Genomic DNA, 15,123 nt, shown 5'->3' with positions numbered 1-15,123 from the left:
TTGTTCCCTCACAGGAGTTTAGAGCTGCAGCTCTTCTTCAGCTCTTAAATATCTCAATGGATTTATTACATTTCAGTTGAGCTTCAGACAAGTTAGCAGAACTGCAGCAACTCATTAAAATGGGTCCAGAAATGCTCTGGTCTAAATGCTTCTGTAGATTTTTCTTCAACAGCTTTATTGTTACTTTGGGAAACTAATAAAATCCTGATTTCACTGCAAGGAATCATGTTGTGATATTTTAGCCAATCACCACCCCTAGTATGGACCGGTCTCCTCAGTCGGGTCTGAGGTTCTGGAAATGACCCGTTACATTTCTTTAAGAGCCAAGAACAGAAACCCAGTTCCTCCCAGTGAGCTCTCAGATGTTCCAGTTCTATTTGCAGACAGAGGTTTGATCCGTTATCTCCAGAAATCAGCTGCCCTGTTCTGATGAAAACACCTTCATGTCTTCATGTCTGGAGTGTTGATGCTGATCAGGAGGTTCTGCTGCTTCCTGGCTCCATGTCAGACTAACAGTGGATCACATTTCCACGACCCGCTGGGAAATAGCTGCTAGAGCCAGTCTGACCCATCAAGACTTGGTTCCTGTGTGCGTTGTGAGAGCAGTTCAGCAGGGAAGGAAAGCTTCATCATGTGGTTGGTGGAACCAAGCTGAGCTGAAGTGGACCATCAGAGGTTCTGCTAGTTCTTAGTGGATCAGCAGGAACATTAAACATCTCCAACTACCTGGATCCTCTGGTTCTCTGCTCACATCCAGATGTCCTTCATGGACCTTTACCTTCTGATTGTCTCTGTGTGGACAGATATAATGTGAGCTCACTGGCTTCCAGGGACCTACAGGATCCATTTTAAAATACTCACCATCACATCCAGGACAGAACCTTACATGGACACACAGCCACATATCTCAGACCTCCTCCAGGTCCACACCACCTCAGATCTAGTCATCAGAACCTGCTGGATGTCCCACACACTGTCCTGAAGACCTGTGTGGACAGAACCTTCACCTCCACTGTCTCCAAGCTCTGGGTCACTGTCCCCACCAGCATCAGATCTGCTGACAGTGTGGACAGTTTGAAGTACCAGTTCAAGACCCACTTTTTAAAATGTCTACTGGGTGGTTCTGCTGGTTCTGGTCTTCATCCTTTTATCTCATCTTCATCTTTTTAACTTATTTGTATCGTGTTCATTTGATGCTTAGTTTTTCTGTTTTAAGGACTTTTACTGTGAAGCTCTTGGTGATTTCATCTGTGAAAACTGCTGGATGAATATTTCCTTCCTTCCTAATTGTTCTGGTTCCTCCACAGATTGGACCAGCAGAACTCAGAGGTTCTCAGAGGTCCGTCTGCCCGGCAGCATCAAACCCAGCTGGACTCCATATTTATGGTCTGTACATGTACAACAACTACTTTTCCATCGGTTCTGTTCAGTCGTCTCCATGCTGGACTTTGTGGACCAGTGGACCGTCAGTCTGTCCAACATGGTTCTGATGTTTGGTTCTGTCACAGAGTTAAGCCCCTCCTATCTAACTCCATAACTATGAGAGCTTAACTCTATCCAGCTCTTCATCCAACGGGTCTGAGGTTCAAGTTGGTACCGAGGAATATTCATCTAGCTGCTAACAGCCACATCCTTCAGAGGGTCCCGCCCTTCTTCCTGACTAAAAAAATAGGTCACCAGGATGTTGTTATAACTGGGCCAAGACAACTTTTAAAAACTTCCTAATACTTCCAGAACCAAAACCAGAACTATTTAAAAAAATTCAAAGAACTGATTTAAGAAAATTATTCTAAAGACTGAATATCAACAAATTCTTTAGAGTTTCATAGTTTTTCTTTAATTAGCAATGCTTAGTAGGGTAAAATAACAGCAAAAGCAAAATAATAATAAAGTCACAAAAATAGTTTATTTAACTAAGCTAACTCTCCTTAGTTTGCTGACACTTCTGCCCCTGCTGGGGTCCTGAGGGGTTCTGGTGTCTATCCCAGCTTTCAATGGACTCCATATTTATGATTTGTACATTGTTGCTGTCGGACTTGAACTAAACCCCTCCTCCATCCTTCTCTATTTGGGTTAAAGCTAAGACTAGCTAGGATTCTAAAAACCTCTGAATCTAACGAGTATTACCCTGTTTAGAGTTCCTGTGAGACCTTTTTAGCTAGATGAGTAGGAATCAACCGATCTACTAACCACCTCCGTCCTAGGGCCACACGCTTTTTCAGTGGACAGGTTAGACAACCTAGTCGCCTGAGGCCACCTATTTCCTGACCACCGCCCTAGTTAACAGTGGATCCTACTTTTAGACAACACTTGTTACAGGATCTGTAAAATTTTTCGGAAACTCAAAAATCCCTAAGGGTGTTGTTTGAAGTTTGGGCCACAGGTAAACTTTTAAGACCTAAATAATTCTAGAACCATACACCATGACTGTTTTACAATCACAGAAGAACTCAGAAAAATGTTGACTCAATAAGAGAATGTCCATAACTTCTAATAAAAATGTATATGCTTCTTTATTTAGTATGCTTTAGCAGGGAATTAGCAACAGCATTAAGCAATTTAACAGATTACAAATTAAAATGTAATTAACTTCCTATCGCTTATCTAGGGCTGCATACTAATACGTTCAGGAGAGGATTTTAAATTTGGACCAACAGGCTGACCCAAACCTGAGATGGAATTCCAAAGTATCTTTGATGACTGTATGAAGGAGTTGTTCAGTCATAAACTTCCCTTCTCTTGATGGCAACCCCGATGTCCCATTAATGTCCCATTCACAAAGTCTCTTGCTTGGAGCCCCTGCTTTGATGTCTGTGTCTGAGGTCCGTCTCTTCTGCTCGACAAGTTGGTTCGGCTTCAGAACTGACATCTCATGGGTGCGTCTCTCATCCCTGGAACATCTAGGCTCTTCTCATCAACCAGGTCAAAACCACAGCAGTTCTTCTTGACAGGATTTGCAGATCGTTGGTCCCGAATTGTGGAAAAACATGAAAAATAGATAATCTGACTCGCCGTGTTCTTCCTTTGGCTCAACGATCGTCCTTCCATCTTGGGTCTTCTTTTCTTCTGCTCCGTGCTGCGTGTCTTCTGAGATGAGAATCTGAGCCACGAGTACAAAAATTACCTTTCTTTTATGTGTTGAGAGAACTGTTTCTCAACCCCCCCCCCCCCCCCCACACACACACACACACCCAGCCACCCCCCCCCCACACACACACACACCGAAAACTTGGACCAAGTCCCTTATCACCTCGTAACATTTTCACAATATGCATCTCTCCGGTGGAGTCAAAAGGTCTCTATCCTCTTTCTCTGACCCCCGGCAGCAGGTCAGTTGGGCCAAACAATGTGGTTCCACTTCCTCTTTATTCTCAGTAGATTTTTTGTAGACAGCAGATGGAGTCTCCTTCCAAGTGCTACTTCCTCTTTCCACAAACCTATTTTCTCCTCAGCCTGACACTTGTACTGCACTAAAATAATAATTATTTCACTCATTTAATACATGAATGCTTGATCTTTTTAAGGGAAAAAAATCTGTCAAAACATGCAATTCAATAAAGAGAAAACAATCAATTTAAACACACAATTAAAGAGCTCTTTATGTTATCTTTTGTATGTAATACATTTATTGTCCAAATTATCTCTTAATTTGTGAGTAACAGGTCGAGCTCACCACACCACAGATTTTAGAGGTATTTTGACATGTACAACTACTTTTCCATTGGTTCTGTTCAGTCGTCTCCATGCTGGACTTTGTGGACCAGTGGACCGTCAGTCTGTCCAACATGGTAGAGAGTATATAGTATATGACATGTCACTTTTTAATCCGATTTTGATGGATTAAAAGTGGGCGGGGCGATTAAAAAGGGGCGGGGTTTATTTTTAATTGACCTTTTAGGTGACCCCACTCACATGATCGTCACGTGACCCTGCTCGTGACCCTCATGTGACACCCTATCATTGATATTATTACCCTACCGTGACCTCCATATGACCCCACCACGTGACCCCTCATGTGACCCCCCCACATTAATCATTATTAAATTAATTAATTATTCTTTTATTAATTGTATTATTATTTTCATTTATATTCATATCATTAATAATATTATTACTACTATCATTGATATTATTGTAATTATTTAATTCTGTTATGCATACCCAACCTTATTTAGTAGTATTATTGTAATCATTTAAAGTTATTTATAATTATTTAACTCCGGTATACATACCCAATCTTTTTATTAGTATTATTATGATTATTTTGAATTATTTAATTCCGTTACGCGCACCCAATCTTTAAGGTGGGAGGAAATCAGTCTTTGTTTCAGCCGTAAAAGCAGTCAGACTCTGAATACTTAAAGTTTCAAAATAAAGATTAAAAATAAAACTATATAAAGCGTTTAGACGCATAAGCTTCCCCATCCGGAATCTGTAAATAAAAAGCTCAGGGTTCTCGCTCAGCCAGAATCCAGCGATGCAACCCCTCAGCTCTCCCTGTAAACAGCAAGCGTTTAACCTCAGTTACTGACTGCTTACCAGTTGCAGCTTACAACATAATAAGTCCATACACTCTACAGGTCACTGTCAGTTTGAGGGTCATAAGTTCACTCGGTCAGTAAGCAGTTAAAATAATACTCAACCTGTTCGAAGCGCCGCGTGGGAGGAGACACAAGGGGGGAGATCTCGCTTTCTCTCAATCATCTGACCCCTCAACACAAAAACTGTGTCTTTCTCTACAACCCTCGCGCCGTCATGCTTAGTATTTATAAATAGCGGACACCCTGTCACAAAAAAAATCGACAGGACGTTGTATTTCACGCCTTTACGTATCCTAAAAATCCCCATCACGCGGACAAACACAATGCCTGTATTATCAATAATGTATATATAAGGCCCTCTTCCCACGTAACTGAATGCATGCACGGTGACTTCTACGAAACATGTCACAAGCGTCTTCTGCTTCGGTCCTCACTAACGCTCACATCCACGCCGCAGGTCAGAACCTACAACATGGGATACGCTTCTTTGGTAAGTTCTAATGAATATATTCTAACGATTTTTAAGTTATATGTTGAATATACGGTGGGGGAATCCTCTCTATGACGCTACTGATCATGTGATACCGTAGAAATCTTCCTTGGGGAATCCCCCCTTACGCTTTTCGGCGGTGTAACAATATATGTTTAATTATTTTTCAGACCTCACAGGTGTGGAGCAAGAAAATGTACTTTTAACACCGTTGAACTACGGTAGGATTTACTTTCATAAAGATAAACTATCTAAAGTATTTAAAAATACTAATACGTTGTTTTAACCATTTTCTTTTTATTCTTTTAGGGTATTTTGATGGGAACGTTCTATAAGGTGAGGAAACACTGAGCTAGCAATATATTCCTTGTAATGGATAGCTTATGAGAAATAAGTGGTTTGCGTGTTCTTTCTGTGGGGTTCCTTGTTTGGTTCCTCAGAAGAACTTGAAGTGAAGCACACCTCCCTCAGTCGGGGAAAAGTTACAAAGATCATCTTTTTCTTTGGCCCGACGGCAGCAAAAACGTTTTTGCAAAATTAGGGCTGGTTTGCAGCCCTAATTTGTCACACTCCATTGTCACATTTGTCACATTCCATTGTCACACTGTGACAATGGAACCCTTCCCATGAAAACTGCCTCCTCTACAACCCAATTGACGGTAAAATATTTACTAGTGTTTATTGGAGTAATGCTTTTTTTTTTTAAAAAACAATGATTTTATTCTTCTGTTTTTGCCCCCAAAAAACAGTAAGCGGTCTAACCCAGACAGAAGGCTACAAAGAGATGTGCAATAAGGAAAAGTGTCCCTCTTCAGCACACTGTGACAAAGACATTTATGTGTGAAATGTTTATCTCCCCTTTATTATAACTTTTTTGTTACCATCAAGGCTCAGTATAAAATTAAGCATTGTAAAAATGAAAAATGATTGAACTTTTTGGTGCTTACTGCTGTTTCTTGTTCTTCATTCAATTTTGCACAAATATCCTATTTCTCAATAAACTATACATTAAAAGGGTGGCTCTTTTGGAAGTGGGTTTCTGTTATTACAAGTTAATCTCTGTCCTGCAGTATCAACCAAATACACTTTATTTGTAAAGCACTTTTCAGTTCTGCCTCAAATAGGTTAAAAAAATAACTAAACTAAGAGAAAAAGGTTATATGGATGAAAGTAATTTATGAGGAATGGCTGAAAAACAGTTGTGGAGTTTAAGGAAGAAACTGCATTAAATATGAAAACTTAACACAAGCTATCATCATGAAAAAGCTAAATGTTTTAACAAGGTCTGCTGTAAATGTCACAATTGAAAAGACATAATACAAGATCCAGGGTCCAGACCAGGAAGCAGAGCCGTAGTTTAACACACCTCTCTGCAGCTTCTGTACTGTTACCCACCCATTATCCTATTGAGACGGTGTCTTTCCCACGGCCAAAACTTAACAGATCAAAAACTGATCTAAAAGGAACGAATCTTAAAAACCTAATAAAAATCAATATGGTTCACCTTGAACCTAAAAATAAAATAATAAAATGTGGTCTATTAAATATAAGGTCTCTCCCTCCAAAGACTTTGTTAGTTAATGAATTGATTTCTGATAATCAGATTGATTTGTTTTGTCTCACAGAAACCTGGCTACAAGAGGACTACGTTAGTATAAATGAGTCAACCCCCTCCAGTTATTCAAATTTCCACATTCCCAGATCTGTGGGAAGAGGAGGAGGAGTGGCAACTATCTTTCAGTCTGATTTATTAATTAGTCCCAGGCCAACTAATAATTACAGTTCTTTTGAACATTTAACCCTCAGTTTCCCTCATCCAAACTGCAAAGCAATAAAACCTCTTCTGTTTGTTGTTTTGTATCGTCCACCAGGCCCTTACACTCAGTTTTTGGATGAGTTGTCAGATTTCTTATCTGATTTGGTGTTAAATACTGATAAGGTTATTATAGTGGGTGATTTTAACATCCATGTTGACACTGAATGTGATAACCTTAGTGTAGCCTTTAAAACTATCCTAGATTCAATTGGTTTTGCTCAAAATGTGCATGAACCGACGCACTCTCGGCTCCATACTTTAGACCTTGTGCTGACATATGGCATTGATTGTGAAGAATTAACAGTATTTCCTCACAACCCTGTCCTGTCTGATCATTTTTTAATAACATTTGAGTTTAATCTAACTGAATTCTCCACCCCCAAAAGAGGGTTCCATTATAGTAGATTTTTATCGGATAATGCTGTATCAAAACTTAAAGAGTCTGTCCCCTTCTTAATATCCTCAGTATTGCAGAAATGCCCTGTAGATGGCAGCATTGCTGTTTCTTCCCATTCACAAATCGATACCTTTGCTAACAATGTGACTTCCTCATTGCGTTCTGCATTAGACAATATAGCTCCCTTGAAAAAGAAGGTGATTATTCACAGGAAGCTGGCTCCTTGGTTTAATTCAGAGCTGCGTTCCTTGAAGCACAATGTTAGGAAATTGGAGAGAAAATGGCGCTCTACACACCAAGAGGAATCCTACTTAATCTGGAGGGACAGACTATTGTTGTATAACAAGACCCTCCGCAGAGTTAGAGCAGCATATTTTTCATCATTAATTGAAGAGAATAAAAATAATCCTAGATTTCTCTTTAGTACAGTTGCCAAACTTACCCAGAGCCACAGCTCTGTTGATCCATCCATTCCCTTAGCTCTCAGTAGTAATGATTTTATGGGATTCTTCATAAATAAAATTGATGCCATTAAAAATAAAATAATTGGCATCCTCCCAAACATGATTACCTCGTCCTCAGTAAGTGAGGCAGCATTGGAGGAATCTTTAGAATCTGTGCAGTGTTTGAACTGTTTAGAAGCAGTAGAGCTTTCTGAGCTATCTAAAATTTTAGCTTCATCTAAACCTTCTACCTGTATGTTAGACCCAATCCCAACCAAGTTGTTTAAGGAGGTATTCCCTCTGATCAGTGGTCCTATTTTAGACATGATTAATCTATCCTTAGTAAATGGATATGTACCACAGGTTTTGAAAGTAGCTGTTATTAAACCTTTACTTAAGAAACCTTCTCTTGATCAAGATGAGTTAGTAAATTACAGACCTATATCTAATCTTCTTTTCTTATCTAAAATTCTTGAGAAAGTAGTTGCTAATCAACTTTGTGAACATTTACAAAGTAATGACCTACTTGAGGAGTTTCAGTCAGGCTTCAGAGCTCATCATAGCACTGAAACAGCTCTGGTGAAGGTCACTAATGATATTCTCATGGCCTCAGATAATGGACTTGTGTCTATACTTGTCCTGTTAGATCTCAGTGCTGCGTTTGATACAGTTGATCACAATATTCTCCTACAAAGACTTGAACATACTGTAGGGATTAAGGGGAAAGCATTAGGCTGGTTTAAATCTTATCTGTCAGACAGATTCCAATTTGTTCATGTTAATAATAAATCTTCCTCAAACTCTAGGGTCATCTGTGGAGTACCACAGGGTTCAGTCCTTGGACCAATTCTCTTTACTATATATATGCTTCCAATAGGCAAAATTATCAGACAGCATGGGATTAATTTCCACTGTTATGCTGATGATACTCAGCTATATTTATCCATAAATCCTGATGAATCCAATCAATTACTTCGACTGCAGTCATGTCTTGATGACATCAAAAGCTGGATGACTTTAAATTTCCTGCATCTAAATTCTGACAAGACCGAAGTTTTAATCTTTGGGCCAGAGTCCTCAAAAAATAAACTTCTTAACCAATCACTTAATCTGGGTGGCATTAACCTGGCCTCTGGTAATAAAGTAAAAATCTTGGTGTTATTTTTGACCAAGACATGTCATTTAAATCCCATATTAAACAGGTTTCCAGAGTTTCCTTTTTTCACCTCCGGAATATCGCCAAAATTAGAAACATTCTGTCCAGGAGTGATGCTGAAAAACTGGTCCATGCATTTGTTACTTCAAGGCTGGACTATTGTAATTCTTTACTATCAGGAATTCCACAAAATGCAGTTCAAAGCCTTCAGCTGATCCAAAATGCTGCAGCAAGAGTTCTGATGAAAATCAACAAGAGGGATCATATTTCTCCAATTTTAGCTTCCCTTCATTGGCTTCCTGTTAAATCAAGAATAGAATTTAAAATTCTTCTTCTAACGTATAAAGCCCTTCATAATCAAGCTCCATCATATATCAGAGCTCTGATTACCCCGTATGTTCCTAACAGAGCACTTCGCTCTCAGACCGCAGGTCTGCTGGTGGTTCCTAGAGTCTCTAAAAGTAGAATGGGAGGCAGATCCTTTAGCTATCAGGCTCCTCTCCTGTGGAACCAACTCCCAGTTTTGGTCCGTGAGGCAGACACCCTGTCTACTTTTAAGACTAGGCTTAAAACTTTTCTTTTTGACAAAAATTATAACTAGTGACTCATGTTACTCTCAGCTACCTTTATAGTTTTACTGCTATAGGCTTAGGTTACTGGAGTATATCAGGATCTAATTTTCTCACTATATTGAGTTCTACTGTTCTTCAATTATGCATTATGTGTTGTCATTTCTGCTTTAACTTTCTGTTCTCTCTCTTTTTCTTCATAGTAGGTACACCTGGTCTGGCGTTCTGTTAACTGTGACATCATCCAGAGAAGACGGATCACCCGCTACTACCATCTAATGTAGAACAGATTACTAGATCAATGTGTGCTTCTGTGCTTTTTTGTTTCTCTTGTTGTGTCTCTGTTCTGTCTTCTGTAACCCCAGTCGGTCGAGGCAGATGACCGTTCATACTGAGCCCGGTTCTGCCGGAGGTTTTTTTTTTTTTTTTTTTTTTTTTTTTTTTTTCCCCGTTAATGGGTGGTTTTTCTTCCCACTGTCGCTTCATGCTTGCTCAGTATGAGGGATTGCAGCAAAGCCATGTACAATGCAGATGACTCTTCCTGTGGCTCTACGGTTCCCCAGGAGTGAATGCTGCTTGTCGGGACTTTGATGCAATCAACTGGTTTCCTTATATAGGACATTTTTGACCAATCTGTATAATCTGACCCAATCTGTATAATATGATTGAACTTGACTTTGTAAAGTGCCTTGAGATGACATGTTTCATGATTTGGCGCTATATAAATAAAATTGAATTGAATTGAATTGAATTGAAGATGCTAATAAAAAATTATGTCTAATGATGTGTTAGTTGATTATGTCAACTTTCCATGAAGTTGAACTTATCTGCTGCAGGTAAGATTTCAGGGGCTTCTCATTTTACCTCACTGTTGATTAATATAGCACTTCACATACTAAAACACAGTTTTCTTCTTTAACAGAATTCTTACTTTCTGAATTTTTACAACATTTTTTGAGTTAAAACGTTTAACCCTGGCTGAACACAAGTTGGGTCTTATTATCGATATGTCCATAAATTCTAAAACAAGACGATGATAAAACTGGTGCAGTTTCAAAAGCTTTTACAGTTGGATTTGTCTAGTCTTTGAAACCCAGTTTGTAAAGTTTAGTACACCTTGTTTTTCAAACCTAAAGTTTTAGTGCTCTGTTAAACTAAAAGGCACAAATTACTAAAATGCCCCATTTCTTAATTCTATAGCGTAGTCTTTGCTGTTCCAATATGTTATATGTGTGCATAACCCGCAACAAGAATTATTGTCCTCTTTATAAATAAAACGTTTTGCTTTGGACGTCATAGATATTAGTGTTACTGCAGCATGCAGCTTTGAGTAAGCTCAGACAAGCTTTCTGCCCTTCCTCCATGAATGTTGTTGCGTTTCACAGGCAAAATCTAAAAAGTTTTACCATATTCCATTTTACACGTCTAATTCTGCGACTCATAGACATTTTCCACATTGTGGTGTGGGCTTGGATCAACTTGCCGTTCATTCTGGTAATGCAAATCTTCAAATAATTGGAACGTGTTTAAGATATTTTTAGTTTGTAAATGTTTTGTTTGCTCTTTGACATGATATGTTTTTACTGCACATTATGCACAAATATTTCCAGACAAGTAAAATGTACAGAAAAAAATTACAACTCACTGTCCTCGACATATGTTATTTAGTTTAAAATGTGACAAACCCTGGCTCAATGACAAAATGCTCTCAGGAGGAGGAAGGGGTGCAACACACAGCATACACACAGCGGCGTTGGCTTTTCGATCATTAAAATTTGTCTTCAAAACAACATTCAATGACATCTTTTCAACATTGGCTACAACTGAATGATTGGTTGATCCACCATCAATCGTCGACCTTAACCAAAAGTTAATCTTTTTGACCCTAATTCCACATTGATTTAACATCTTTTGCTATCAGGGAAGATATAATTTACAGGAGACTGGTTTTGGTAAAACAAAACAAAAACATATTTACAAACACAATAACAAAACAAACACTTAAAGGATTTAAATCATATTAAATAAGACAAAATATAACCTAAAAACAAGAACAAGTTTCATGGCAAGATTTATTTTATATTTCTGAATATAAGCTTAAATTCTCCCAGAGGAATCAACATGGATATTTTCATATCTTGTTGTAGAGTGCTCCACGTTGATAGGACAGAGTGAGAAAATGCCTCTTTTCCAAGTCCTGTTTTTACTAATGGAGCACTGAAAGTGATAAAGTCCTGGGAAGTAAGTCTTTTGCTGGACTAAATGACATATAACGGGATAAATAACACAGGATCAGACAGCTTTAAAGATGAAAATGTACCAATGCATGAGTTTATGGGTTGATGATGATGGCCGGTTGAAATTTAAAGGAATATAAAGTACAGTGAGGTGTGAGAGACGCTGGTATGAACCGTAATTCTCCATGACAGACAGCATCTAATGCAGAGAGGTGGCAGGTGCATTATAAGAAACATCACAGTAATCTAGGTCACTGAGACAGGATGCTACCTTGCACTGAAGTAAATTATATTATTTAGTTAATGACAGGGGAAACCCTGAGCAATGAGAGCCTTAACAGCTTGGTATAATTTCTTTAGGTTATTTACGCATTTCACAATAATCGTGTTTTACTTTCGTTAAGGTAGCAGCCAGCAGATTTTTTAATTGATGGAAATGTAACCCATCAACTTCAGAATCATTTCTTCTTTGTGACTTCCCGGAGCTGATTTCTCCTTTCCAGGAGACCTGCTAATTCAGTGTTGAACCAGGAAATGACTCAACCCTTAACTCTCAGCTGATGAAACAGAGCACATTTGTCAATACAATAGTTAAAAATATCAAACAAATAGTCCCAGGAAAAATGTATGTCATCAAACAGATAAATGAACTTCCAATTGTAATGAAATATACCATGAAGAAAAGGAGGATTTTAGTGTTTCAAACTGCACCAACTAGACAATGATCACTTAGATTATTTACAAAAATTGCATTGAGGATGAAAAGATGGAAATTAGGTTTAGTAGCACCGTCAATAATTTGAGAAACATTAAAAGCAAGACGGTGTGTCTTAAAACCCTCTAACAGGGAAACAGTAAACCAGTCTCTCTTCTTCAACATTTTAATCAGACAAACATTAGGAAAATTATAAGAAACTGTCAACAATGGCTGAAGGAGTTCTGTAACAAGCAACAACAGCTAAAAGCTATCCGCCGCACAAGTCAAATATTCAAAGCTGAAAGTTCAAACTGCTTAGGAAGAGATTTAGAAACGAGAATCTAGACTGTAAGGCAGGATCTAACAAATAAAGCTACACCACCTCCTTTTCTTGGGTGGTCTGAAGAATAAGTTATGTTCGCTTCAATGCCATTATTTCCTTTACTGAACACCTGCATGACCATCTGGATATAAATATTTAAATGTTTTATATACAGTCTACTAGTACCACAAATTATCCAGTGGGGCAGAGCAGAGGAGGCAGCTTCACCTTCTGGTGAGAAATCGCTAATTGCTCCTTTAAGGAACTCATAATGCTGCAGCAAACCAAGAAATCTTTGGATAATTTCATGCTCCAAACTTTTTGGGACCAATTTAGGGATGACACCTTCCTGTTTCAAAAGGACGGCACACCAGTGCACAAAGTAAAGCCAGAGCAGGTTTTGGTGGGACGAATTGTACTGGCCTACATGCTCGGTTCTGACCTCTGGAGGGCACAGATTAAATGGAGCAGAGAATGTGAGCCAGGACTTCTCACCAGAGTCAGACCTCATACATGATCTTTTAGTCCATTGTAATTAATTCACATAGGCAGACTCTAAATGTTATAGAGACCCTCACCATGTTGAGACAGCAGTGTTGTAAACTTTTAGCCACAACAAGACAATAGTCTCCAGAAAGAATTTAAAACCATTTCTGCGTCCCTCCATATTCTAGGTGCCATCTTCGAACGGCCCTCACCATTGTTTTCCTTCAATTTTTTTGTTTAAATGAAAAAGGGAGCTTCAGGAGAAAGTCTAATTCTACTGAGTTTCAAAAATGTTATACGTTTACATTCATAAGTTTTTCCTGGTAAGAAAAATCAACAAAAACTGAACTGATACAAAATTGTCTTTAAAGTTTCAAATTGCATAATGATGCATAATGACGATAAATTCTTTGGTGTTTTTTTTTCTTTTAGAAACTAACAAGATGTGTGAATAGTGCAGTCCCAGTCTGTCTGTTCATTTATTCAGTAAAAGTATTCATGCTCCAGGCTATACTATCACAACCTTGTCTACTTCTGAAAGTGTGAAGCATGTTTAGTGTTCTTGGTTTTTCCAAGTAAATAAATTATTCTACTTCAGTTGGGGTTAAAGAAGCATCTGATGTTGTTATCTAAACTTAATTGAATTTTACCCTATAAACGCTGGTACATACATTGTTGTACTCTGTGAAGTCTCAGGGTTCAGAGTTACCAGAAGTACATTCTTAGCAGCCTAAACAGTAGAAACTTCTTCAGATATTGTTGGTTGAAGTATACTGGAGTTGGCTGTCGCACTTTTTATATTTAACAGACTTTTAAAGTCAGTCCTGTGAAAAATATTTGCCCCGATAACCCCCCTTTCTTTCCTTTTTTTTCCACACTTAACTGTCTGTCATTAAACAAAGTTGAATATTAGACAATGATAACCAGAGTAAATACAAAATGCTGTTTTTAAATGATGATTTCATGTATTGAGGGAAATATAAAGATACAGCATAGACTACAGCTCATAACTGTCAAGTTTCTTTTATTTAACTTTAAACCTTTGTGATGTGCTTGTTGGTCTTAGTTAACGTAGGAAAAACTGAAATCTGTGACAGTCTGCCTTCTTGAGATGATGATTTCACTTATTTAAAAAAAAGCTATACATAACAGCTTGAGCCTATGTGAAAAAGAAATTGCCTTCTGAACCTGACAAAGGGTTGTTCCTCCATTGCCTGTCATTAAGCGTTTGTGATAACGGGCAATGAGTCTTTTACATCATTTTTGAATAATTATGGCCGGCTTTTCTTGGCAGAATTGTTTAATTCAGCCACATTGGCAGGTTTTCAAGCATGAATGTTCTATTTAATGTGATGCAATAGCATCGCAAAGGGATTTAAAACTTTGCTACAGTGGACAACCACTTGCATTGTGTCATTGACTTTGCAGCATGTAGCAGCAGTGGAGAGGAAAACTCCCCTTTAACAGGAAGAAAAACCTCCAGCAGAAGCAGGCTCAGTGTAAACAGCCATCTGCCTCAACTGACTGGGAGTTAGAGAAGACAGAGCAGAGACACAAAAAGAACGCAGACAAACGTTCTATGCCAGAGAGGGTAGTGGCAGACCAGCTCCATAGGTGGCTGTGCCAAGGTAAAAAAACAACATTGTGGTTTAGCAGTCATTCGTTAACCTAGCAAACTGTGTGTATTTGTAGTGCATGTATTTGTAGTTATACTGCATAAAAGGGAAAAATCCAGCCAGCAGTAAGATTAAAACAAACAATTATGCTCTGGTAAAGCTTAAAAATGCTTTCGTAAAAGCAACGGAGTTCAGCTTTCAAAAAACAAAGACGGATGACTAATATATGATTACTTCTGTCAGGGATGTTTTTCCACTTTCCCTTGTCCCACCTTGCTCATTATTTTATAGGCATCGACAACCTTTAATTAAAATATTTTCACCGTACTAAAACCAAACTTGTTTCTGTTATA

This window comes from Fundulus heteroclitus, unplaced genomic scaffold (assembly GCF_011125445.2).
Source record: "Fundulus heteroclitus isolate FHET01 unplaced genomic scaffold, MU-UCD_Fhet_4.1 scaffold_138, whole genome shotgun sequence".
In the NCBI taxonomy this organism is placed as follows: Eukaryota; Metazoa; Chordata; class Actinopteri; order Cyprinodontiformes; family Fundulidae; genus Fundulus; species Fundulus heteroclitus.
Note: the sequence above shows the minus strand (reverse complement) of the source record.